Here is a 26,191-nt window from a genome sequence, read left to right as displayed (position 1 = left end):
CAACTTATACCTCCCTCCCTGTCCCTTTACCAAGCCAAATAATGGAATGAAACCACTTCTACCCCCGCCTCTTCTATCACCATTGTCATTCTTAAAGTGATCCAGGAGTGTCTTTATTTCTTACCCTTGCCTCCTATCCAGTCCTCCTAAGTCCTATAGACTTGTCCTTTGAGATATCTCTTATCTCTCGCTTACTTTCCCTTCTCACTTCCTTTTCATTTTCACTGTGGCACTTAGAACAGCCTTTATTGCCATACATGCAGGGCTGATATTTGGTGGCTGGAATACAGAAAAGGACTCGTGATAATGAACCCTACAATAATATGAACTCAGAATACAATTGGCATTTGGCTTCTCAACCTCCCACCACCTCCAGTTGGCTAACTGCACACTTACTTGGTTATCTCATTAAATCTTGTAATAATGCAACCGCAGCTTTTATGTGATTGACTATATTGGACCTTACAGTTGTATGGCATAATTTTACTATACTCTTGGTAAAGATTATAATAGTATGTGCAGTAAGCAAAAATCTAATACAAATTTCCATATTAACCCATTAGTTAAAGTTAATTGTGTAGAATGTTTAATGGGCATCTTGTCATAGAGATATCTGGGAAACATCTGCAGCACTACCTGCCTTGTCATGCATGTTGTTTATAAAGCACTCTATGCTTTAGGAGAATGACCCATTTATTTTCTTTGAATTATATTTGTTACTGTACAGAAAGAAAAATATATCTGAAGAATTGAAAATTGGTATAGTGGATAATGGAAGCTATTTAGACCTCAATGGGCAAAGCAGTACTAATGGTAAGCTACAAAAGTAATTTGTAAATCTTACCTAAACTTGTAAAGTCACATAATAGAAATTGCAAAATGAGAATAGTTAAATATTTGAAAAGTAAAAAATTTAAAAAGATTTAGCTTTAGTAAATTATATTCTAACAGCTGTCCATATTTTACAAGAAAGAAATGATTTATTAAAGTTGACAGATAAAGTCAAAAAGTCAATTAAACTAAAGGAAACTGAAAATGAAGCAGAAGGTTATTGAAACAAATAATGATAAGCCCTTTGAAACAAAACAAAGTAGCTATCCTAAGAGGCAAACTAATAGATTTTCTAATATGGTTTATGAAAATGCATTTGTGGTTTGATAACAGACACGAAAGCATAATTTTTTTTAAGTTCAATATATTGAATCCTGAAACCTGGCCAATTTAAGTTTGTAAAGCTCTGGATCGAAGAAGAACATAAATAAAATGACAGCATTCACTAAATGACTTAGCACTAAAGATATAAAATATATAATTTTAGACACTATTATAAGGCTTAGAAGAATGTTGAATATACTTCCTGGTAGTTCCGAGGAAACCAGGAGAGGATTCAGCAAAAGAATGTTATTAATATTGGGAGAAATTTTCAATTTATTGAGACCAGAAGTCACCTATGACTGTCAATTTATTCATTTTATTTTTTTTGGCCACACTGCGTGGCCTGTGGGATCTTAGTTCCCCAACCAGGGATCGAACCTGCGCCCCCTGCGTTGGAGGCACTGAGTCTTCACCACTGGGCCACCAGGGAAGTCCCATGACTATCGCTTTAATGAGGAAGTTGTTGGGAGAATTTATTGCAGTTTACTGTGTTACATCATGGCTCAGACAGGAGTATCATTTAGCTAGTAACTGCTGCAACAAACAAAAGATCAAACCAATCATTTCCTCCTGCCTTGGAGTATCATCATAGCATATATGGATAATTAATGTCACCTAACTTGTTTTACTGGAATCCCTTCTCTTCCTTCAGCCCATGTTGCACAGAACTGCCAAACTAATCTTAATGAATTTGCTTTCACTTTATGCCTCTATTCATGAATCGTTTCCTTTTAGGACAAACACTTTAGCTTCACAGTCAAAGCTCCCTGTAATCTGCTTCTCATCTTATATATACACACATATATATGTATATATATTTATACTTATATATAATTTTTTAGAAACAGCTTTATTGGCTCACACACCACATAATTCTTTTAAAGGATACAATTCAGTGGGTTTTAGTATATTCATGGGGTTATGCAATCATCACCACAATCTAATTTGATAACATTTTTGCATCCCCTGAAAGAAACCACCATCACTATTAGCACTCACTCCCATTGCCCCCACTCCACCCCTAACCCCCACCCGAGACAGTCACTAATCTACTCTCTGTATTTATAGACTTGCCTATTCTGGTTGTTTCATATAAGTGGAATCATATACTACGTGGTCTTTTGTGACTGGCTTCTTTCACTTAGCATAATGTTTTCAAGGTTCATCCATACTACTTATATCATAACTTCAATAATTTTTAAGTCTGAATAATAGTCCAGTATATAAAAATACCCCATTTTGTTTATCCATTCATTGGTTGATGGACATTTGGATTGTTCCTACTTTTTGGCTTTTATGAATAATGCTGCTATGAACATTGGTGTCCAGGTTTTTCTGTGGCTATATATTTTCATTTGTCTTGGGTAATATTATGGACTGAATGTTTGTGTCCCTCCAAAATTTATATGTTGACGCCTCAACCTCCAGTATCTCTGTATTTGGAGATGGATCTTTATGGAAGTAATTAAGGTTAAATGAGGTCATAAAGGTGGGAATCTGATTTCCTTACAAGAAGAGACCCAAGGGAACTTCCCTGGAGGTCCAGTGGTTGAGACTCTGCGCTTCCAATGCAGGGGCACAGGTTCAATCCCTGGTTGGGGGATTAGGATCCCACGTGCCATGCGGCCAAAAAAAAAAAAAAAAGACCCAAGAGAGCCCTTTTCTCTCTTTACACCATGTGAGGACACAGTAAGAAGGTGGCCACTTGCAAACCAGGAAGACAGCCCTCACCAGGAATCCAGTCAGCTGGCACCTTAATCTTGGACTTCCAGCCTCCAGTACTGTAAGCAAATAAATTTCTGTTGTATAAACCACTTGATTTGTGGTATTTTATTACAGCAGCCCAAGCCAACTAAGAAAGTTAAATACCTAGATGAGTCATATGGTACCTTTGTTTTACATTTTGAAGAGGGAGTATATTCTTAAGATATACTCCCTTAGTTGTACAGAAATGTACATAAAAGTATATTCATTGCAGCAGTATTTGTTTTTTTCTAAGATTTTTTTTTGATGTGGACCATTTTTAAAATCTTTATTGAATTTGTTACAGTATTGCTTTTGTTTCATGTTTTGGTTTTTTGGCCGGGAGGCATGTGGGATCTCCACTGAACCACCAGGAAGTCCCTGCAGCATTATTTGTAATAGAAAAAAAGTAACAAATGTTCATCAATATGAATTGATTAAGTCACAGTTCAGTGACTTAATGCAGCAAAACTATCTGTATACTATACGTACAATATATAGTAGCAAGATAATTTTTAGATATTCGTGTTCTTTTCCCTCTGTTTTTTCCATCTTTAGTTACAGAAAGGTACCCAGTCCATTTTGTACTTTCTTGCCTCAGGGAAGTATTATGATGATAAAGCTAAAAGAAGGCTCTTGTAAAACACTTCCTTTCTGAATTAATTTTCCTACAACCTGAGCCTGTTGAAGAGATCAGGCTAGGTGTACTGGAAGGGAGACACAGAGAAAAGGAGCAGTGACTTTAAGGGCAAACAGAACAGAGGAAAGAGGAGAGATTCCTGGGAAGGAACAAAAGCCAGAAGTTCCCATGGCTGTTGGTAGTACTGTAGGAGGTGAGCAAGACTTCATGGAGGATGGACTAGACAGTAACCTTCCCGTTCTCTTCCTGGGACAGGGAAGGAGAAAAGTGCCAGGCTTTGAGGGATCACTGTTGGCTTCAATAATAAACCTGCCAATGGAGTCTGATGCCTGCAGTTGAGAGGTAAGGAGGCCCTAACACTGACTGAGATTAAATTTTCTGCTAGCCCTGCAAGAAGGGAGTGAAAAAAGAACATTCGTCCTTTCAAGATGCTGGACTGAGTACGTGTTTGTCTTTTCTCCCTCTTGAGAGAATACTAAAAGGAAAGAAAAAGAATAAAAAGGCTAAAATATCAAAATAACCTTGAGAATTGGAAGGGCTTTGTTAGTGGATGAGAAATTCCAAAAAATGTCTGGACTACAGAAAGCAGAAAGACTACTGATTGATGTAAGCAATGGGGATATGGCCAGAGCTAAGGCTATGTAGAGAAGGGGCTGTGGCTGAAACGGGACCCAGCAGGCTCAGGAGAACTGAAAGTACTTGGCAGAATAATGGAGCCCCAGCGATGCCCACGTCCTCATCCTCGGAGCTGGTGAACAGATTAGATTACATGGGAAAGGGGAATTAAGGGTGAAGAGAAATTATGGTTGCTCATTGATGATCTCAGAATAGGGAGATTATCCTGCATTATCCAGGTGGACCCACCTGTAACTACAAGCTTCCTCAAAGGAGAAGAAGGAGGCAGAAGGGGAGAGTCAGAATGAGACGTGACATTGGAACCAAAGTCAGAGTGGTGTGATGAGAAGGACTTAACCCACCGTTTCTGCCTTTAAACATGGAGGAAGGGGGCCACAAGCCACAGAATGCAGGTGGCTTCTGGAAACTACAAAGACAAGGAAACGGATTCTGCCCGGGAGTCTCCAGAAGGGAACACAGCCCTGCTGATACCTTGAGAAGTGTTGGACTTCTACAGAACTCTATATAATAAATATATGTTGTTTAAGCCAGTATGTTTGTGGTAATAGGAAACGAACTGGAACAGCTCTCTACTTGTCAACAAAGAGGACTGGAGAGATAAATGTGGATGAAAACAGAAATTAATTGATAGTCTGTAAATGGAAGTGTACATCTCCCCACGCTACCTCTTTCTTACACCCCAATGGGCAAACTAAATCATCACTGCCAGATATTTTATCCTCAAGCAGAAGAGTAAGACATCTTTTTAGAGAAGTAGAAGTGAGTTTCTGGGAAGAATTTGAGCAAATAGGAAAGGTATTGGTGTCAAAGAGCTACATTCTTCTGTTCTGGCATCAGGGAGCCTTCCTGGAGCATCATGGCTGCTCCCTTCCCAATCACATGACACTGAAACTTACCAGCCAGCCAGCCAGCCCTGCTTGCGTAAGCTGAGCTCCCATTAGCTCCCATTTAGGATTTCTCATGCCTCATTCTGTCTGAAACACAAATGGACAACCAGAAACTCCCACACATTTATAGAATACCTGCAGTATGACAGAGAAAGACCAAGGTAAAAAAAAAAAGAAGCAAAACCAAAATGACACAAGAAAAATATAGAAAAACTCAAATTAGAGGGAACAGAAAAAACAGAGAACACCTTAAAACAAAATAAGACAAACCACAATCTGTAAGTAGTGTCACTGGAGAGATCTGAGGGGATATGGAATGGAATCTATGGCCGCTGTTGTTGTTTATCTTCCTAACAGTCATCCCGCACTTCTACTTCATGAAAAGAACCTTTTTGATATTATCCCCATGTTGCATGGCCATGTGTTTCAGGAAAAACAGAATTCTCTCCTCCTCGGGGGGTCTTAGTCTGTGTCACTTAAGGCCTTCAGCCAGTTGGGTGAGGCTCACCCACATAATGGAGGGCAATCTGCTTGACTCAAAGTCTGCTGATTTAAATGTTGATCTCATCTAAAACATACCTTCACAGCAACACCGAGACTGGTGTTGACCAAGTCTCTGGGTACAATGGCCTAGCCAAGTTGACACATAAAATTAACCTTCACAACCACATGCCAAGATGAAAAGTTGCACATCAGAAGGTACCAAAAGTTCCTTAGAAGCAGGCTGGAGAAAACTTGGTATGATAAACCTCTGCCACTGTGAAGTTCCCCGTGGAAGGCTGACTCCTCCTTGGGATGGAGCTGTGAGGAGGACAGATAGGAAGAAGACTGTAAAATGTTACAATAAAAGAATTAGCTTTTGATTTTTTTTCTTATATAAATGTTTTTCAGGATGTCCTTATGAACAATTATTCATAGCCTCAACTCCTGTGGTGTCCAGTAAAACACTGTGAAATCAAATAAATCTCCAGACATTGAATGGGTTTAACTGATCTTGATTTTCTTTTACGTTACCCTACAACTCCAGAGGGCTTGTGTACTAAAGTAGGCATCGTGCACAGGGATGGCCAGCAGGCACGTGAAAAGCTGCCCAACATCTCTAATCATTAGAGAGATGCAAATCAAAACCACAGTCAGGCACCACCTCACACCAGTCAGGGTGGCCATCATTAAAGTCTACAAATAACAAATGCTGGAGGGGGTGTGGAGAAAGGAGAACCCTCCTGCACTGTTGGTGGGAATGTAAACTGGTGCAGCCAATATGGAGAACAGTATGGAGGTTCCTCAAAAAACTAAAAATAGTTGGGAATTCCCTGGCAAACAGTGGTTAAGACTCAGCACTTTCACTGCCTTGGCCCAGGGAACTAAGATCCCATAAGCCATGCAGTGCAGCCAAAAAAACCCAAAACAAAAAAGATACATGCACCCAATGCTCATAGCAGCACTATTTACAATAGCCAAGACATGGAAGCAACCTAAGCATCAATTGACAGATGAATGAACAAAGAAGATATGGTATGTATACACAATGGAATACTACTCAGCCATAAAAAGAATGAAACATGGATTTGCAGCAACATGAATGGACCTAGAGACTATCATACTAAGTGAAGTAAGTCAGAAAGAGAAAGACAAATACCATATGATATCACTTATATGTGGAATATAAAATGACACAAATGAACTTTTCTACAAAACAGATTCACAGACATAGAGAACAGACTTGTGGTTGCCAAAGGCGGGGGATCGGGGAGGACTGGATTGGGAGTCTGGGATTAGCACATGCAAACTATTATACACGGAATGGATAAACAGGATTTCCCTGGTGGCATAGTGGTTAAGAATCCACCTGCCAATGCGGGGGACACGGGTTTGATCCCTGCTCCAGGAAGATCCCACATGCCACAGAGCAACTAAGCCTGTGCGCCACAACTACAGAGCCTGTGCTCTAGAGCCCACGAGCCACAACTACTGAGCCTGCGTGCCACAGCTACTGAAGCCCACGCACCTAGAGCCCTTGTGCTCTGCAGCAAGAGAAGCCACCACAGTGAAAGACCCGCGCACCGCAACGAAGAGTAGCCCCCACTTGCTGCAACTAAAGAAAACCCCACGTGCAGCAATGAAGACCCAACACAGCCAAAAATAAATAAATGAATAAATATATTTTTTTAAAAAGAGAATGGATAAACAATAAGGTCCTACAGCACAGGGAACTATATTAAATATCCTGTGATAAACCATAATGGAAAAGAATATGAAAAAGAATGTATGCATATGTATAACTGAATCACTTTGCTGTACAGCAGAAATTAACGTAACATTGTAAATCAACCTTACTTCAATAAAACAAATTTTTTTAAAAAAGTAAAATAGGTGTCATGGTCCCAGTGACAAAAATTAAGAAAGTAGATGTAGTCACTGAGAGAGGATGTAGCCCAAGAAGAGCAGTTATCAAGGAGGGAACAATTAAAGGAATAAGGAAACCACGAAGGAAGAGACCAGCTAATTAAAAAGACAGGAGGTTCTTAATCTGTGATCCATGGACTTCTCTGGGGCCCATTAACTGCCTTCAAAGGTTAATTAACTCCCTGAAATTATATGTGAAATTTGCATGTATGTGGATAGATGTCATCAGATTTCCAAAGTTATTTTTTAACTCCCGGTCAATGAAAACGACCACAACAAAGAAAAGAAAAAGAAATGAAAAGAAAAACAAAACCAAAAAATAATCACTGGAAAGAAAGCATGTGGTTTCAAGGAGTGAACCATTCAAGTATAATGCAGTAGAGATACCCAATAGGATATTGACTGAAAAGTGTTCAATCAGTATGGCAATTAGAAGGTCTCTTCTTTGAAGAGTCATTTAGTTGTGCTCCCTCAACCTCCTTTCCACTTCAGCTCACTGTAGTGTGGCTTCTGAGGCTGCTACTCTACCAAAACTTCTCTTGTCAGCGACACTGACATTTATTTTGTGAAATCTAGCGAATAGTTTTGTCTTCTCATCTAGCTTGACTTCTCAGCAGCGGTGACCCCACAGTCTTCCAGTTTTGTTCCAACCTCTCTGGTTTAAGCCACTATTTCCTTTTGTGCCCCAGATGAAATGACTACAATAGCTCATAAGTGACCCCTCTTTTTTTTTTTTTTTTTTTTGGCCACTCGTCTTGCTGATCTTAGCTCACCAACCAGGGATGGAACCCAGGCCCCTTGGCAGTGAAAGCACCAAGTCCTAACCACAGACCGCCAGGGAATTCACCGTAAGTGACCCTCTTAATCCTCCCTCAGCCCTGCTTCCCACTCCTGTTTACCTATAGAACTAGAAAGATCTTCCTCCAGTTCTTTTTTCTTTTTTTTACATTGCTTGATCCTTCTTATCTTGCAGCTGTCAGTTCAAATGTCACCTTGAAAGTTATCCTCCCCTTACTTCCTACTTTCAGTTTGTAACATATCACAGAACCATCTGTTTCCTTTAGTGCACCTCACATAATCTGAAATTATCTTATTCGTTTTATTTATATATCATCTGTCTCATACCATTAAGATACACATTTATCCAGAACTGGAACATTGCATCTCTTTTTCTCTGCTAGGTCTCCAGTGCCTAAAAATAGTGTTTGCTGCAGAGCTGGCTCTTATTTACCTGATGCATGAAAGACGAGCCTTAAAATGAATTGCATTACAAATACTTGATATTTTAAGTTTGCACTTTTTTGAGACAGTGCTTTAAATATGATCTTTACAACAAAGGGGGATAAGTAACCCTATCGACCTATGCTATTGAGAAATCAAGGGATATGAGGACTAAGAAACCACCTTGGTGATCTGAAGTCAGTGGTGATATTTGAAAGATAATTGTGGAAGAACTGGAGGGAAGACAGAAGCCAGAAGGCCAGGCTGAAAAACATTAAAGTGAGAGGAGGGTGAGGAATGAGAGACAGGGTGTATAGATCTCTTTTAGGGAAAAACTTTAGCAGAGAAAGCACTTCAAGGAGATAACATGGTTGAGGCAGCAGTACAATGTCTCGAGGAAAGGACAGAAGGCAGAGAGGGATCATTCTTTCACTCTAGGCAAAACCAGGCAAGTACTGTCACAACTCAGTGGAGACAGGAAAATATTTTACAAAGAAAAGGAAGGTGCATGCTTCCTATATCTGTTGTGGGGCTGGTCTGAATTTGGTGGATGCCAATAATCTTCAAGAAGTGTGGCCATTCTCTGCCGAAAGATAATTTAAAACTCTCCAGTTAGAAAGTGCACAGCTCTTCTCAGGACACAGCTGAATGTCAGTAAATAACCTACCTTTATTCTGCTTCAGTTTTTGTCTAAGTTGGGGCCAAAGTTGTCCTCCAACCTTCATGAGTACAGGAGGCTTGATCAAAATAAATAGTGATAAATCCCATCTGATAAAGCCATCTGAGTCAAACCTGTAGTCTAACAAAATTTATTAAGTTGCTGAAACAAGGAAAACCACCCACCAAAGGAACTGGGGGAGTCTAACTGGAAGAAGAAAAAAACAAAAAGGAAGAGGCAGACATAGCATAGGATTCGGTGGAGTGTATTAATAGATAAGAATTAAGCAGGCTCAGGCCTGAGTTGTGAAGCCGACTCCAAGGTCATGTAGCGTTGAAAACCATAAAGTTAAAATAAATGTGGAATGTTATATCTGAAAATTTCTTATTTGAAGCACTATGCCTGGGCTGGCAAAGTGTCAAAATGATCCCCAGGACTCAGCTCTGCCAGGCAGACTTGGGATATTCCATTATTACTCATATGATTTCAAACAATAAAGCTTCTGAAAGTTTGTTTTCTGGAACAAGTTTTTTTAGCCTATGCCGTTTCATTAATCAACAAAAGCAGTTTTTACAGCTTCATAATGGGTATCTCTATGTGCTGAAATTCTTAAATTTAACATTCAGCTTGAAGGCTACCTCCCTGAAGTGTTATTTAATTTCCCTTTGGTTGGGTTAAAGGCCTCTTTTATTTTCACCAACGATAACAATACTATGGGTATTATATGCTTTAATCATGTACCAGGCTCCACGGCTAAACGTTTATTTATGCATCATCCCATTTCATCCTCACAACTCTTGAGATACGAGAAAACTCTTAGAAATTAACATGCCTACGGAATTTGCTTTTTCTATTAATACATTTACTTTCATCCTGCTTTGCGATTCATCGAGTTAATTTTCTTCCCCTAGTTTTTGTGGAATCAACCCTACCTACACTCTTCTCTGTGACCACCACAGGCTTCCTCCGTGGTAGATTGTCAATGAACGTGGAACTGAATCTCACACAGGACTTGTAACTCGCTTCCGTGATAACAAGTAAACTGGAACTTGCGCGTCCCATGCGTCGTTCTGTCATCCCGGGTTCCGGGGACTCGCTGGAGCAGCACAGGAGCGGCGAGCTCCGCTGGGTTTGGGCGGTCTGACCACACCTTCGGCTCCCCAGACGCTCGCTGATAATCACCGCTGAGCTCCAGCTGCCGCCGCTCCTTCCCGAGGAGGCGGGACTTCCTGTCTTCCTAAAGGAGCACTTCCGTCCACAGCCGGAAGCTGCTCTGGGGCAAGACGCGAGGTGGGGGCAGCAGCTCAGACCACCCTGGCGGACCGCGGATAGGTGAGCTTCTTCGGGGTCTGGGGAGCGGAGGGAGCCGTGCGTTCTTGGCTGGCTCGTGACCGGTGCACGCCTGCGAGGCTCTCGGTCTGTTTTCCCTTTAGAAACTTCCCAAGTGGCCGGGCGTTGCCTGCTTCCTGGGGCTTTGAGCGAACCCAGCTGCGCCGGGTGCAAAGGAGGCGTTCGTGGGGGCGAGTGGGGTCCCGGGCCGGAGCCCGTGGCGGGCGAGCGGGAGTGGTGGCCCCGCACTGAACTTCACAGAAAAGTCATACTGACTTGTCACTCTGCAAGAGGTGAAACTGGCACAGGCGACCAACGACGTGGTGTCAGGTTAGAGAAACAACCCTGACCATCCAAATCCTTTAACATTTGTGATGCAGGAGAAATAAGGTTAAGTAGGTGGAGAACGTTTACAGGTTTTACATATTACTCACTACCAACCGGGGACTATTCTAGGTTGTGGGTGAGAACAGACTTCTCTTTTGTGTGAAGTTAATATATCCATGGCCACTGTCATTTGATACTTGGTTCAACTGTTTTCATCTTTTTAGGGGTTTTTTGGTAAATATGTAAATAATTTTTTTTTTTTTTTTTTTTTGGCTGCGTTGGGTCTTTGTTGCTGCGCGCGGGCTTTCTCTAGTTGCTGCGAGCGGGGGCTACTCTTTGCGGTGCGCGGGCTTCTCATTGCAGCGGCTTCTCTTGTTGCGGAGCACGGGCTCTAGGCGCGCGGGCTTCAGTAGTTGCGGCACGCGGGCTCAGTAGTTGTGGCTCGCGGGCTCTAGAGCGCAGGTTCAGTAGTTGTGGCGCACGGGTCTTAGTTGCTCCGCGGCATGTGGGATCTTCCCGCACCCGGGCTCGAACCCGTGTCCCCTGCATTGATAGGTGGATTCTTAACCACTGTGCCACCAGGGAAGTCCCTTTATGTATGCTTTTGTAACTAGCATATTGTTGGGGAATTTTTTTTTTTTTTAAACCAAGCGGACAGTCTCTGCCTTTTGACTGGCAGGCTGATTGTACTTATATTCACTGTCATTACTGAGATATTTGTTGAGGCCTGTAAAACCTTCGGCATCATCCTTGACCCATTTCTTTCTCACCACACCTGTAACCTATCAGCAGATGCAAGAACTCGGCCTTCAGAATCTATGCAGAGTCCCAAGCCCTTCTCAGCACCTTCCCTTATTCAAATTACAGCCATCTCTCACCTGGATTTCTGCAGCAGCCACTAAAATAGTCTGCTTTTTCTTTTTTCAGTCTTTCCATCGCATGTAAAGTGATTCTTTTTTTTTTTTTTAAATCAGATTATCTCCCTCCTCTCAAAAAATCCTCCATGGACTACCCATTTCACTCAGATTAAAAGCCAGATTCTTCAGAGTGGCCGTCAAGGTTCTGTATGACCTGGCCCTTGCTTTCCCTCTGATCTCATCTCTGGCTACTCTCCCTCTTTGCTCTATGTTGTTGCCTCGGGCACATCCTAACCTCAGGATGTTTACACTTGCAGTTCCTTTGTCAAAATGTCCACCTGGTTTAATCCCTTACCTCCCTCCTGTTTTTTTTTTTTTTTTTTTTTTTGAATATTACCTTCTCAGTGAGGTCTTCCCTGACATAGCCTTCCCTTATATTTCCGTTGTACTCGTTGCCCTTGTACTTATTACGATATGACGTGCCATGTGATTTATTCATTTTTCTGGTTCATTACTGTTTACCCCACTAGGATAGAAGTTTCATGAGAGCAGCTATTTTTCTGTGTTTTGTGTACAGCTGTATCCCTAGTGCCTAAAACGATATTTGGCTTTTAGTGGGCTCTCCATAATATAATTGTTGAAAAAATGGATTTGGCCTTTTTTTTTTTTTTGCCATCTGGTACTTTGTACTTTCTGTGCTTTTTCTTTCTCTTTTCTTGCCTTTTTTTGAATTGAGGTTTTGTCTTGTTTTCTCTCTTCACTTTTTCTCTTCTACTTGTTTGGAAGATATGTTACTATATATACGTTACTTCTGTCCTTATAGTGGTTAACCTTTTAATTTATCTAATCAGAATCTTAACCTTGCAGAACAATATTGTCTTTACCTGTGAGCTACTGATTTTAACAGGCCTCCTGGATCATCTCAGTACTTATTTTCATAAGATGTAAACGTTCAACAATAAAACTAGTAGTTGTTACTATTTTCTGGTGGTTTTGATTTTTTTCCTTTTTGGTTTATTAAAGTAAATTTGTGATACAGCTTAATAGAATATTTACTGTATACTTAGCATTCCAAAGTTTATTTTTTAAGAAGTATGTGATACTTTCCCTACCTTAGCATTTTGCTGGGAAATGTGCAAAAGAGTCCATTAGAAAATAATATGATAGACATTATTAAGTGTGAAATGAATATAAAATAGGTAGAGGCTACCAGAAAAGAGGGAATTTAACAGTTTGCTGGTTATTAGGAGCAGCTGGAATGAATTTGTGGAGGAGTGATTTGGGAATATTTGGTGGTATTTGAAAGTGTGTAGAGAAAAGGCACTGATTGGTTCATTAATTTTATTATTTCTGTTTCATATAGTTGTATCATAAAAATTGTGCGTTTGGTGTGGATTTCAGTCATTGGTGTTCGAGAGAGAAGACATGTCTACAGCCTCTTCAGAAAGCCTAAGGCTTTCTGGAGGAACTGCTTAAAATGATGAGACAATTCAGTGTGTGAGGGCCAAGGAATTACTGTGAGGATGTAGTAGAACTTGGACACAGGCTTTGACATTAGCTATGACGTGCATGGAGGACAACAGGACATTAGGTTAAGTGAAGTAAGCTGGTCACCAAAGAGAAATACTGTGTGCTTCCACTTCTGTGAGATATTTGGAGCAGTCAGGTTAATAGAAATGGAAGGTGGGGTCTGGGAGAGGAGTCTATGGGGAGTTGTTTCATGGGTAGAGACTTTCCGTTTTGCAAGGCGGAAAAGTTTTGGTGATTGATTGCACGACAGTGTGAATGTATCTAATGCCACTGAACTGTACACTTAAAAATGGTTAAGGTGAGGCTTCCCTGGTGGCGCAGTGGTTGAGAGTCCGCCTGCCAATGCAGGGGACATGGGTTCGTGCCCCGGTCCGGGAAGATCCCACATGCCGCGGAGCGGCTGGGCCCGTGAACCATGGCCGCTGAGCCTGTGTGTCCGGAGCCTGTGCTCCGCCACGGGAGAGGCCACAACAGTGAGAGGCCTGCGTACCGCAAAAAAAATAAATAAATAAAAAATGGTTAAGGTGATAAATTTTATGGAATGTGTATTTTATGACAATTAAATTTCTTTTTAAAAAGGACGGCAGCTGGGATTCTTTAAAATTGCGCTATTAAATACTCAGAAGTTGTTACACTTTAGGTGGTCATTTAAAAGCAAATGACATGTTTTGCCCTTACATTTTCACTTTCTTTAGTCTCCCATCATGAACCTCCAAAACATCAGTGAAACCTTCTTACATTTCCCTACCTGGAAAGCTTGTTCTCTTGATTTCTGCTGCTCATTTCTGTCAGCTTAACCAGGGAATGGTTTCCACATGGAGTCCTCCTCACTCTTAACCCACCTGTTTCTTCTTCATCACTGAATTGGATCCTTACATTACTAATTATAGGTCTTAATTGTTTGCTGGTAGTTATCTCTTCTAATTAAACTCTGATTTCCTTATAAGTGCATGTCTTCTACTTGCTTATGTTCTTCATGACAGAGAAAGGTTGACGAATGTCCGGATTCACTGCTTGTAAGTTCCTGAGCCAGGATTACTGACTACAGTTCCTAATCTCAGTGAAGCCTGTTTCTTCTTTTTTTTTTTTTTCGGTACGCGGGCCTCTCACTGTTGTGGCCTCTCCCGTTGTGGAGCACAGGCTCTGGATGCGCAGGCTCGGTGGCCATGGCTCACAGGCCCAGCCGCTCCGTGGCATGTGGGATCTTCCCAGACCGGGGCTCGAACCAGTGTCCCCTGCATCGGCAGGCGGACTCTCAACCACTGTGCCACCAAGGAAGCCCCTGTTTCTTCTTGATGTTGAGTTTTCTACTGGATAGTTGTCAATCTGTGAATGATAATTCAGACCTCATGCCAATTATTTTGGTACAATTTAGAACAAATATCAGGAAAGATTAAGCAAAATACATTTAGAAAGATAACAGAATACATATTGGAAAACTTTTTTTGAATTTTATTTTTTTTAATACAGCAGGTTCTTATTAGTTACCCATTTTATACATATTAGTGTATATATGTCAATCCCAATCTCCTAATTCATCCCACCCCCCCTTTCCCCCTTTGGTGTCCATATGTTTGTTCTCTACAACTGTGTCTCTATTTCTGCCCTGCAAACCAGTTCATCTGTACCATTTTCCAGGTTCCACATATATGCGTTAATATACGATATTTGTTTTTCTCTTTTTGACTTACTTTACTCTGTATGACAGTCTCTGTATCCATCCATGTCTCTACAAATGACCCAGTTTCATTCCTTTTTATGGCTGAGTAATATTCCATTGTATGTATGTACCACATCTTGTTTATCTGTTCGTCTGTTGATAGGCATTTAGGTTGCTTCCATGACCTGGCTATTGTAAATAGTGCTGCAATGAACATTGGGGTGCATGTGTCTTTTTGAATTATGGTTTCGTCTGGGTATATGCCCAGTAGTGGGAGTGCTGGGTTATATGGTAATTTTATTTGTAGTATTTTAAGGAACCTCCATACTGTTCTCCATAGTGGCTGTATCAGTTTACATTCACACCAACAGTGCAAGGGAGTTCCCTTTTCTCCACACCCTCTCCAACATTTGTTGTTTGTAGGTTTTCTGATGATGCCCATTCTAACTGGTGTGAGGTAATACCTCATTGTAGTTTTGATTTCCATTTCCCTAATAATTAGTGATTTTGAGCAGCTTTTCATGTACCTGTTGGCCATCTGTATGTCTTCTTTCGAGAAATGTCTGTTTAGGTCTTCTGACCATTTTTGGATTGGGTTGTTTGTTTTTTTCATATTGAGCTGCATGGGCTGTTTATATATTTTGGATATTAATCCTTTGTCCATTGATTTGTTTACAAATATTTTCTCCCATTCTTAGGGTTATCTTTTCGTCTTGTTTGTAGTTGCCTTTGATTTACAAAAGCTTTTAAGTTTCATTAGGTCCCATTTGTTTATTTTTGTTTTTATTTCCATTGTTCTAGGGGGTGGATCAAAAAAGATCTTGCTGTGATTTATGTCAAAGAGTGTTCTTCCTATGTTTTCCTCTAAGAGTTTTATAGTGTCCAGTCTTATATTTAGGTCTCTAATCCATTTTAAGTTTATTTTTGTTTATGATGTTAGGGAGTGTTCTGATTTCATTCTTTTACATGTAGCTGTCCAGTTTTCCCAGCACCACTTATTGAAGAGACTGTCTTTTCTCAGTTGTATATCCTTGCCTCCTTTGTCATAGATTAGTTGACCATAGGAGTGTGGGTTTATCTCTGGGCTTTCTATCCTGTTCCATTGATCTGTATTTCTGTTTTTGTGCCAGTACTATATTGTTTTGATGACTGTAGCTTTGTAGTGTAGTCTGAAGTCATGGAGTCTGATTCCTCCAGCTCTGTTTTTATCCTTCAAGAATTCTTTGGCTATTCGGGGTCCTTTGTGTCTCCATACAAATTTTAAAATTTTTTTGTTCTAGTTTTGTAAAAAATGCCATTGGTAATTTGATAGGGATTGCACTGAATCTGTAGATTACTTTGGGTAGTATAGTCATTTTCACAATATTGATTCTTCCAATCCAAGAACATGGTATATCTCTCCACATGTTTCTATCATCTTTAATTTCTTTCATCAGTGTTTTATAGTTTTCTGCATACAGGTCTTTTGTCTCCTTAGGTAGGTTTATTCCTAGGTATTTTATTCTTTTTGTTGCAGTGGTAAATGGGAGTGTTTCCTTAATTTGTCTATCAGATTTTTCATCATTAGTGTATAGGAATGCAAGAGATTTCTGTGCATTAATTTTGTATCCTGCAACTTTACCAAATTCTTTGATTAGCTCTAGTAGTTTTCTGGTGGCATTTTTAGGATTCTCTATGTATAGTATCATATCATCTGCAAACAATGACAGTTTAACTTCTTCTTTTCCAATTTATATTCTTTTGGTTTCTTTTTCTTCTCTGATTGCCGTGGCTAGGACTTCCAAAACTATGTTGAATAATAGTGGTGAGAGTGGACATACTTGTCTCGTTCCTGATCTTAGAGGAAATGCTTTCAGTTTTTCACCATTGAGAATGATGTTTGCTGTGGGTTTGTAGTATATGGCCTTTATTATGTTGAGGTAGGTTCCCTCTATGCCCACCTTCTAGAGAGTTTTTATCATAAATGGGTGTTGAATTTTGTCAAAAGCTTTTTCTGCATCTATTGAGATGGTCATATGGTTTTTCTCCTTCAATTTGTTAATATGGTGTATCACATTGATTTGTGTATATTGAAAAATCCTTTCATCCCTGGGATAAATTCCACTTGATCATGGTGTATGATCCTTTTAATGTGTTGTTGGATTTGGTTTGCTAGCATTTTGTTGAGGCTTTTTGCCTCTATATTCATCTGTGATATTGGTTTGTAATTTTCATTTTTTGTACTATCTTTGTCTGGATTAGGTATCAGGGTGATGGTGGCCTCATAGAATGAGTTTGGGAGTTTTCCTTCCTCTGCAATTTTTGGAAGAGTTTGAGAAGGGTGGGTGTTAGCTCCTCTCTAAATGTTTGATAGAATTCACCTGTGAAGCCATCTGGTCCTGGACTTTTGTTTGTTGGAAGATTTTTAATCACAGTTTCAATTTCATTACTTGTTATTGGTCTGTTCATATTTTCTCTTTTTTCCTGGTTCAGGCTTGGAAGTTTATACCTAAGAATTTGTCCATTTCTTCCAGGTTGTCCATTTTATTGGTATAGAGTTGCTTGTAGTAGTCTCTTAGGATGATTTGTATGTCTGCGGTATGTGTTGTAGCTTCTCCTTTTTCATTTATAATTTTATTGATTTGAGTCCTCTCCCTCTTTTTCTTGAGTTTGGCTAATGGTTTATCAATTTTGTTTATCTTCTCAAAGAACCAGCTTTTAATTTTATTGATCTTTGCTATTGTCTTCTTTGTTTCCATTTCATTTATTTCTGCTCTGATCTTTATGATTTCTCTCCTGCTAACTTTGGGTTTTGTTTCTTCTTATTTCTCTAGTTCCTTTAGGTGTAAGGTTAGATTGTTTATTTGAAATTTTTCTTGTTTCTTGACGTAGGCTTGTATTGCTATATAAACTTCCCTCTTAGAACTGCTTTTGCAGTATGCCATAGGTTTTGGGTTGTCGTGTTTTCATTGTCATTTGTCTCTAGGTATTTTTAAATTTCCTCTTTGATTTCTTCAGTGATCTCTTGGTTATTTAGTAGCGTATCGTTTAGCCTCCCTGTGTTTGTGTTTTTTATGTTTTTTTCCCCTGTACTTGAATTTTAATCACATAGCATTGTGGTCAGAAGAGATGCTTGATATGATTTCAACTTTCTTAAATTTACTGAGGCCTGATTTGTGATCCAAGATGTGTTCTCTTCTGGAGAATGTTCCATGCACACTTGAGAAGAAAGTGTAATCTGCTGTTTTTGGATGGAATGTCCTATAAATATCAATTAAATCTGTCTGGTCTGTTGTGTTATTTAAAGCTTATGTTTCCTTATTAATAATTCTGTTTGTGTGATCTGTCCATTGGTGTGAGGTGTTAAAGTCCCCGACTATTATTGTGTTACTGTCAGTTTCCTCTTTTATAGCTGTTAGCAGTTGCCTTATGTATTGAGGTGTTCCTATGTTGGGTGCATATATATTTACAATTGTTATATCTTCTTCTTGGATTGATCCCTTGATCATTATGTAGTTTCTTTCCTTGTCTCTTGTAACATTCTGTATTTTAAAGTCTACTTTATCTGATATGAGTATTGGTACTCCAGCTTTCTTTTGATTTCCATTTGCATGGAATATCTTTTTCCAGCCCCTCGCTTTCAGTCTGTACATTTCCCTAGGTCTGAAGTGGGCCTCTTGTAGACAGCATATATATGGGTCTTGTTTTTGTATCCATTCAGCGAGCCTGTGTCTTTTGATTGGAGCATGTAATCCATTCACGTTTAAGGTAATTATCAATATGTATATTCCTGTCACCATTTTCTTAATTGTTTTGGGTTTGTGTTTGTAGCCTTGTGTTTGCGACTTAGAGAAGTTACTTTAGCTTTTGTTGTAGAGCTGGTTTGGTGGTACTGAATTCTCTTAGATTTTGCTTGTCTGTAAAGCTGGAAAACTTTTTTCTGAAATTAATTCACAAAATGCCAGTGTTTTCACCTTTTCTGTTGTGCATCAAACATCTTTTTTGATCCCTTGGATCCCTTGGTGGCTAAACCAAGTAGGAAACATGGTAACTGAATCTGTACCTACTGTTGGTTTAGGCTCACTGGGTTTAAACTTCCCCATATCAGCTACCATTATTTTTTTTTAATTTAATTTTTTATTTTATATTATGGTTGATTTAAAATGTTGTATTAACTTCAGGTGTACAGCAAAGTGATTCAGTTATACATATACATATATCTATTCTTTTTCAGATTCTTTTCCCATATAGCTGTTACAGAATATTGAGTAGTGTTCCCTGTGCTATAGAGTAGGTCGTTGTTGATTATCTATTTATATATAGTAGTGTGTATATGTTAATCCCAACCTCCCAATTTATCCCTCCCCCTGCCTTCCCCTCTGGTAACCATAAATTTGTTTATAGAGTCTGTAAGTCTGTTTCTGTTTTGTAAATAAGTTCATTTGTATCATTTTTTTTTTTAGATTCCACATGTAAGTGATATCATGTGATATTTGTCTTTCTCTCTCTGACTTCGCTTATTATCTAGGTCCATCCACGTTGCTCCAAATGGCATTATTTCTTTTTTTTTTTATGGCTGAGTAATATTACATTGTCTTTATGTACCATATCCTCTTTATCTGTTCCTCTGTCGATGGATATTTAGATTTCATCCATGTCTCGGCTGTTGTAAATAGTGCTGCAGTGGACATTGGGGTGCGTGTATTGTTTCAAATTATGGTTTTCTCTGGGTATATGCCCAGGAGTGGGATTGCTGGATTGTATGATACCTCTATTTTTAGTTTTTTAAGGAACCTCCATCCTGTTCTCTATAGTGGGTGTACCAATTTACATTCCCACCAACAGTGTAGGGGGATTCCCTTCTCTTCATACCCTGTCCAATATTAACTGTTTGTAGACTTTGTTTTGTTTTGTTTTTTTGTGGTACGCAGGCCTGTTACTGTTGTGGCCTCTCCCATTGCGGAGCACAGGCTCCGGACGTGCAGGCTCAGCGGCCATGGCTCACAGGCCTAGCCGCTCCGTGGCATGTGGGATCTTTCCAGACCGGGGCACGAACCCGTGTCCCCTGCATTGGCAGGCGGACTCTCAACCACTGTGCCACCAGGGAAGCCCTACTGTTTGTAGACTTTTTGATGATGGCCATTCTGATTGCTGTGAGGTGATAACCTCATTGTAGTTTTGATTTGCATTTCTCTAATAATTAGAGATTTTGAGCATCTTTTCATGTGCTTTTTGGACATCTGTATGTCTTTGGAGAAATGTCTATTTAGATCTTCTGCCCAGTTTTTGATTAGGTTCTTCCCTTTTTTGATACTGAGCTGCATGAGCTGTTCATATGTTTTGGAGATCAACCAACCAACCTTGTTGGTTGCTTTGTTTGCAAATATTTTCTCCCATTCTGTGGGTTGTCTTTTCGTTTTGTTTATGGTTTCCTTTGTTGTGCAAAAGGTTTTAAGTTTCATTAGGTCCCATTTGTTTACTTTTGGTTTTATTTTCATTATTCTAGGAGGTGGATCCAAAAAGATACTTCTGTGATTTATGTCACGGTGTTCTGCCTATGTTTTCCTCTTAGAGTTTTGTAGTATCCAGTCTTATATTCAGGCCTTTAATCCATTTTGAGTTTATTTTTGTGTATGGTGTTAGAGAATGTTCTAGTTTCATTCTTTTACCTGTAGCTGTCCAGTTTTCCTAGCACCACTTATTGAAGAGACTGTTTTCTCCATTGTATATTCTTGCCTCCTTTGTCGTATTGTCATAATAGATTAATAGACCATAGGTTTGTGGGTTTATTTCTGGGCTTTCTTTGCTGTTGTTCTATATTTCTGTCTTTGTGCCAGTACCATACTGTTTTTGATTACTGTAGCTTTGTAGCATAGTCTGAAGTCAGGGAGCCTGATTCTTCCAGCTCCATTTTTCTTTCTCAGGATTGCTTTGGCTATTCGGAGTCTTTTGTGTTTCCATACAAATTTCAAAATTTTTTGTTCTAGTTCTGTGAAAGGTGCCATTGGTAATTTGATAGGAATTGCATTGAATCTGTAGATTCCTTTGGGTAGTGTAGTCATTTTGACAATATTGATTCTTCCAATCCAAGAACATGGTATATTTTTTTATCTGTTTGTGTCATCTTTAATTTCTTCCCCCCCCATCTTCAGTTTCTTTCATCACCATCTTGTAGTTTTTGGAGTACAGGTCTTTTGCCTCCTCAGGTAGGCTTATTCCTAGGTATTTTATTCTTTTTGATGCAATGGTAAATTGGATTGTTTCCTTAATTTCTTTTTCTCATCTTTCGTTGTTAGTGTGTAGAAGTACAACAGATTTCTGTGTATTAAGTTAGTTTCTTTTTTGGAGGGGGGGCCATGGTGTGCACCCTGCAGGATCTTAGCTTCCCTGACCAGGGATTGAACCCGTGCCCTCGGCAGTGGAAGTGCGGGATCTTAACCACTGGAGCACCAGGGAAGTCCCTTCGTGTATTAATTTTCTATTCTGCAACTTTACCAAATTCATTAATGAGCTCTAGTAGTTTTCTGGTAGCATCTTTAGGATTCTCTATGTTTAGTATCATGTAATCTGCAAAGAGTGGCAGTTTTATTTCTCTTTTCCAATTTGGATTCCTTTTATTCTTTTTCTTCTCTGATTGCCATGGCTAGTACTTTGAAAACTATGTTGACTAAAAGTGGAGAGAATGGGTATCCTTGTCTTGTTCCTAATCTTAGAGGAAATGCTTTCAGTTTTTCACCATTGAGAATGATGTTTGCTGTGGGTTTGTCATATATGGCCTTTATTATGTTGAGGTAGTTTCCATCTGAGCTCAGTTTCTGTAGGGTTTTCATCATAAATAGGTGTTGAATTTTGTCAAAACGTTTTTCTGCATCTATTGAGACTATCGTATGTTTTTTATTCTTCAATTTGTTAATGTGGTGTATTACCCTGATTGATTTACGGATATTGAAAAATCTTTGCATCCCTGGGATAAATCCCACTTGATCATGGTGTATGATCCTTTTAATGAACTGTTGGGTTCAGTTTGCAGTATTTTGTTGAGGATGTTTGCGTCTACGTCCATCAGTGATGTTGGCCTCTAATTTTCTTTTTTTGTGGTATCTTTGTCTGATTTTGGTATCAGGGTAATGGTGGCCTCATAAAATGAGTTTGGAAGTATTCCTTCCTCTGTTTTTTGAAAGAATTTCAGAAGATAGGTGTTAACTCTTCTCTAAATGTTTGATAGAATTTGCTTGTTAAGCCATCTAGCCCTGGACTTTTGTTTGTTGGAACTTTTTAAATCACAGTTTCAATTTCACTACTTGTGATAGGTCTGTTCATATTTTCTATTTTTTAGTGGTTCAGTCTTGGAAGATTGTACCTTCCTAAGAATTTGTCCATTTCTTCTTAGTTGTCCATTTTATTGGCATCTAGTTGCTTGTAGTAGTCTGTCATGATCCTTTGTATTTCTGTCAGCTGTTATTTCTCCATTTTCATTTCTAATTTTATTGATTTGAGCCCTCTCTCTTTTTTTCCTGATGAGTCTGGCTAAAGGGTCTCAATTTTGTTTATCGTTTCAAAGGACTAGCTTTTAGTGTCATTTATCTTTTCTATTGTTTCCTTTATCCCTATTTCATTTATTTCTGCTCGGATCTTCAGGGTTTCTTTCCTTCCACTAATTTTAGGTTTTGTTTCTTCTTTCTCTAGTTGCTTTAGGTGTATCCCATAGGTTTTGGATCATTGGAGTTTTGTTTTCATTTGTCTCTAGGTATTTTTTTTTTTTTTTTTTTTTGCGGTACGCGGGCCTCTCACCGTTGTGGCCTCTCCCGCTGCGGAGCACAGGCTCCGGACGCGCAGGCTCAGCGGCCATGGCTCACGGGCCCAGCCGCTCTGCGGCATGTGGGATCTTCCCGCACCGGGGCACGAACCCGTGTCCCCTGCATCGGCAGGCGGACTCTCAACCACTGCGCCACCAGGGAAGCCCTCTAGGTATTTTTTGATTTCCTGTTTGATTTCTTCAGTGATCCATTGGTTGTTTAGTAGCATATTGTTTAGCTTCAGTGTGTTTGTGTGTTTTACAGTTGTTTTCTTTCTTGTAGTTGATTTCTAATCTCATAGCATTGTGGTTGGAAAAGATGCTTGATATGATTTCAGTTTTCTTAAATTTACCGAGGCTTGCGTTGTGGCTCAGCATGTGATCAGTCCTAGAGAATGTTCCATGTACCCTTGAATGTGTATTCTGCTGCTTTGGGATGGAATGCTCTATAAATATCATTTAAATCCATCTGGTCAGATGTGTCATTTAAGACCTGTGTTTCCTTATTTATTTTCTGTCTGGATGATCTGTCCATTGATGTAAGTGGGGTGTTAAAGTCCCCGACTATTATTGTGTTATGGTTGATTTCTCCTTTTATGGCTGTTAGCATTTGCCTTATGTATTGAGGTGCTCCTGTGTTGGGTGCATATATACTTATAATTGTTACATTTTGTTCTTGGATTGATCCATTGATCATTATGTAGTGTCCTTCTTTGTCTCTTGTAATAGTCTTTATTTTAAAGTTTATTTTGTCTGATATGAGTATTGCTACTCCAGCTTTCTCTTGATTTCCATTTGCATGGAAAATCTTTTTCCATTTCCTCACTTTGTATGTGTCCCTAGGTCTGAAGTGGGTGTCTTGTAGACAGAATATATAAGGGTCTTGTTTTTGTATTCATTCAGCCACTCTGTGTCTTTTGGTTGGAGCATTTAATCCGTTTTCATTTTTTCTTTATTTATTTATTTTTTGCGGTACGCGGGCCTCTCCCGTTGTGGAGCACAGGCTCCGGACGCACAGGCTCAGCGGCCATGACTCACGGGCCCAGCCGCTCTGCGGCATGTGGGATCTTCCTGGACCAGGGCACGAACCTGTGTCCCCTGCATTGGCAGGCGGACTCTCAACCACTGTGCCACCAGGGAAGCACTTCTTTGATTATTGATATGTATATTCTTATTGCCATTTTGTTCATTGTTTTGGTTTTGTTTTTGTAGGTCTTTTTTCTTCTCTTTCTCTTTTCTTCTCTTGTGATTTGATGACTAAGTTTAGAGTTGTGTTTGGATTCCTTTTTCTTAATCTTCTTTTTTTCTTTTAAATTTTGGCAATGGCTTTATTTTATTTTATTTATTTTTTTGCCTGTGCCATGCAGCATGTGGGATCTTAGTTCCCAGACCAGGGATCGAACCCACACCCCCTGCAGTGGATCACAGAGTCTTAACCACTGGGCCATCAGGGAAGTCCTCCTTTTTCTTCTTTGTGTGTATTTATTGTAAAATTTCAGATTGTGGTTACCATGAGGTTTTTTTGTTTTGGTTTTGGTTTTCTTTGGCCATGCCGCATGGCTTGTGGGATGTTAGTTCCCTGACCAGGGATCAAACCTGGGCCCTCTGCAGTGGAAGCGCATAGTACTAACTGCTGGACCACCAGTGAATTCCCACCATGAGATTTTGATATAGCAGTCTATACATATACAAGGTTTTTTTAAGTTGTGGGTCTCTTAATTTCAAATGTGTTTCCAATATTCTGCATTTGTACTCTTCTCTTCTCACTGCTGCTGGTTTTGATATCATGTTTGTGTGTGGATGATTTCCTACCTTTTCTGTAGGTTTGCTTTTACCAGTGAACTTTCCTATTTGTAATTTTCTTGTTTCTGGTTGTTGCATTTTGTTTTCCTTCTGGAGAAGTTCCTTTAGTGTTTGTTGTAAAGCTGGTTTGGTTGTGCTGAATTCTCTAGCTTTTGCTTGTCTGTAAAGCTTTTGATTTCTCTGTCAAACCTGAACAAGAGCCTTGCTGGGTAGACTATTCTTGGTTGTAAGTTTTTCCCTTTTACCACTTTAAATATATTGTGCAACTCCCTTCTGGCATGCAGAGTTTCTGCTGAAAAATCAGCTGATAACCTTACAGGAATTCCCCTGTATGTTACTTGTTGTGGTTCCGTTGTTGCTTTTAATATTTTCTTTGTCTTTAATTTTTGTTAATTTGATTAATACGTGTTTCAGTGTGTTCCTCCTTGGGTTAATCCTGTATGGGACTCTTCACGTTTCCTGGACTTGAGTGAATGTTTCCTTTCCCACATTAGGGAATTTTTCAGCTATTACCTCTTCAAATATTTTCTCAGGCCCTTTCTGTCTCTCTTCTCCTTCTGGGACCCCTATGATGCAAATGTTGGTGCATTTAATGTTGTCCTAGAGGTCTCTTAGACTGTCCTCATTTCTTTTCATTCTTTTTCCTTTTCTTTTTTTAAAAAATATTTATTTGGCTGCACTGGGTCTTAGTTGCAGCATGCGGGTTCTTAGTTGCAGCACGTGGGATCTTTGTTGTGGCATGAGGGATCTTTTTAGTTGTGGCATGTGGAGTGTTTTTTTTATTTCAGTTGCAGCACGTGAGATCTTCATTGCTGCATGCGGGGTCTTTAGTTGTGACATGCCAGCTCTTCGTTGCAGCATGCAGGATCTAGTTCCCTGACCAGGGATGGAACCTGGGCCCCCTGCATTGGGAGCATGGAGTCTTAACCACTGGACCACCAAGGGAGTCCCTCATTTTTTTTTTCTTTATTCTGTTCCGTGTCAGTGATTTCCAGTGATATGTCTTCCAGGTCACTTACTTGTTCTTCTGTCTCTTTTTTTCTGCTATTGATTCTCTCTGGTGTATTTTTCATTTCATTTATTTTACTGTTCATCTCTGTTTGTTTTTTAAAGTTTTTAACTCTTTATTAAACATTTCTTGTATCCTCTCAGTCTGTGCCTCCAGTCTTTTTCCAAGATCTTGGATCATCTTTACTATCAGTACTCTGAATTCTTTTTCACGTAGGTTGCCTTTCTCCTCTTCACTTAGTTGTTCTTCTGGGGTTTTATCTTGTTCCTTCGTCTGGAACGTATTTCTCTGCTCTCTCATTTTGTCTGCCTTTCTGTTTTGTTGTCTCTATTCCTCAGGCTTCAGGATCATAATTCTTCTTGGTTCTGGTGTCTGCCTCCTTGTGGGTGAAGTTGGTCCAGGGACTTGTGCAGGCTTCCTGGTGGGAGGGACTTGTGCTTGCCCAGTGGTGGGTGGAGCTGGGTCTTGTCCCTGCGGTGGGTAGGGCCGTCTCAAGTAGCGTGTCGATAGGCGGCTGTTGGCTCAGGTCACCTTTAGGCAGCCTGTCTGCTGATGT

The 26,191-nt window shown here is 39.7% G+C and overlaps 1 protein-coding gene across 2 annotated transcripts in view; it reads left to right on the top strand.

The window, feature by feature from the left end:
- Positions 1–3,842: 3,842 nt before the first annotated feature.
- TBCE (tubulin folding cofactor E) overlaps positions 3,843–26,191 on the top strand; it is a 123,411-nt gene continuing 101,062 nt past the window's right edge. For both annotated transcript variants that reach the window (XM_060286178.1, XM_030839455.3), the window contains exons 1-3: positions 3,843–3,880; positions 8,236–8,315; positions 10,306–10,678. The gene's annotated coding sequence lies outside the window, so the exon portion shown is untranslated. The remainder of the gene's footprint in view (positions 3,881–8,235; positions 8,316–10,305; positions 10,679–26,191) is intronic.

This window comes from Globicephala melas, chromosome 16 (assembly GCF_963455315.2).
Source record: "Globicephala melas chromosome 16, mGloMel1.2, whole genome shotgun sequence".
In the NCBI taxonomy this organism is placed as follows: domain Eukaryota; kingdom Metazoa; phylum Chordata; class Mammalia; order Artiodactyla; family Delphinidae; genus Globicephala; species Globicephala melas.
The sequence above is the reverse complement of the archived record's forward strand: the minus strand, read 5'-3'. Positions and strand labels throughout refer to the sequence as shown.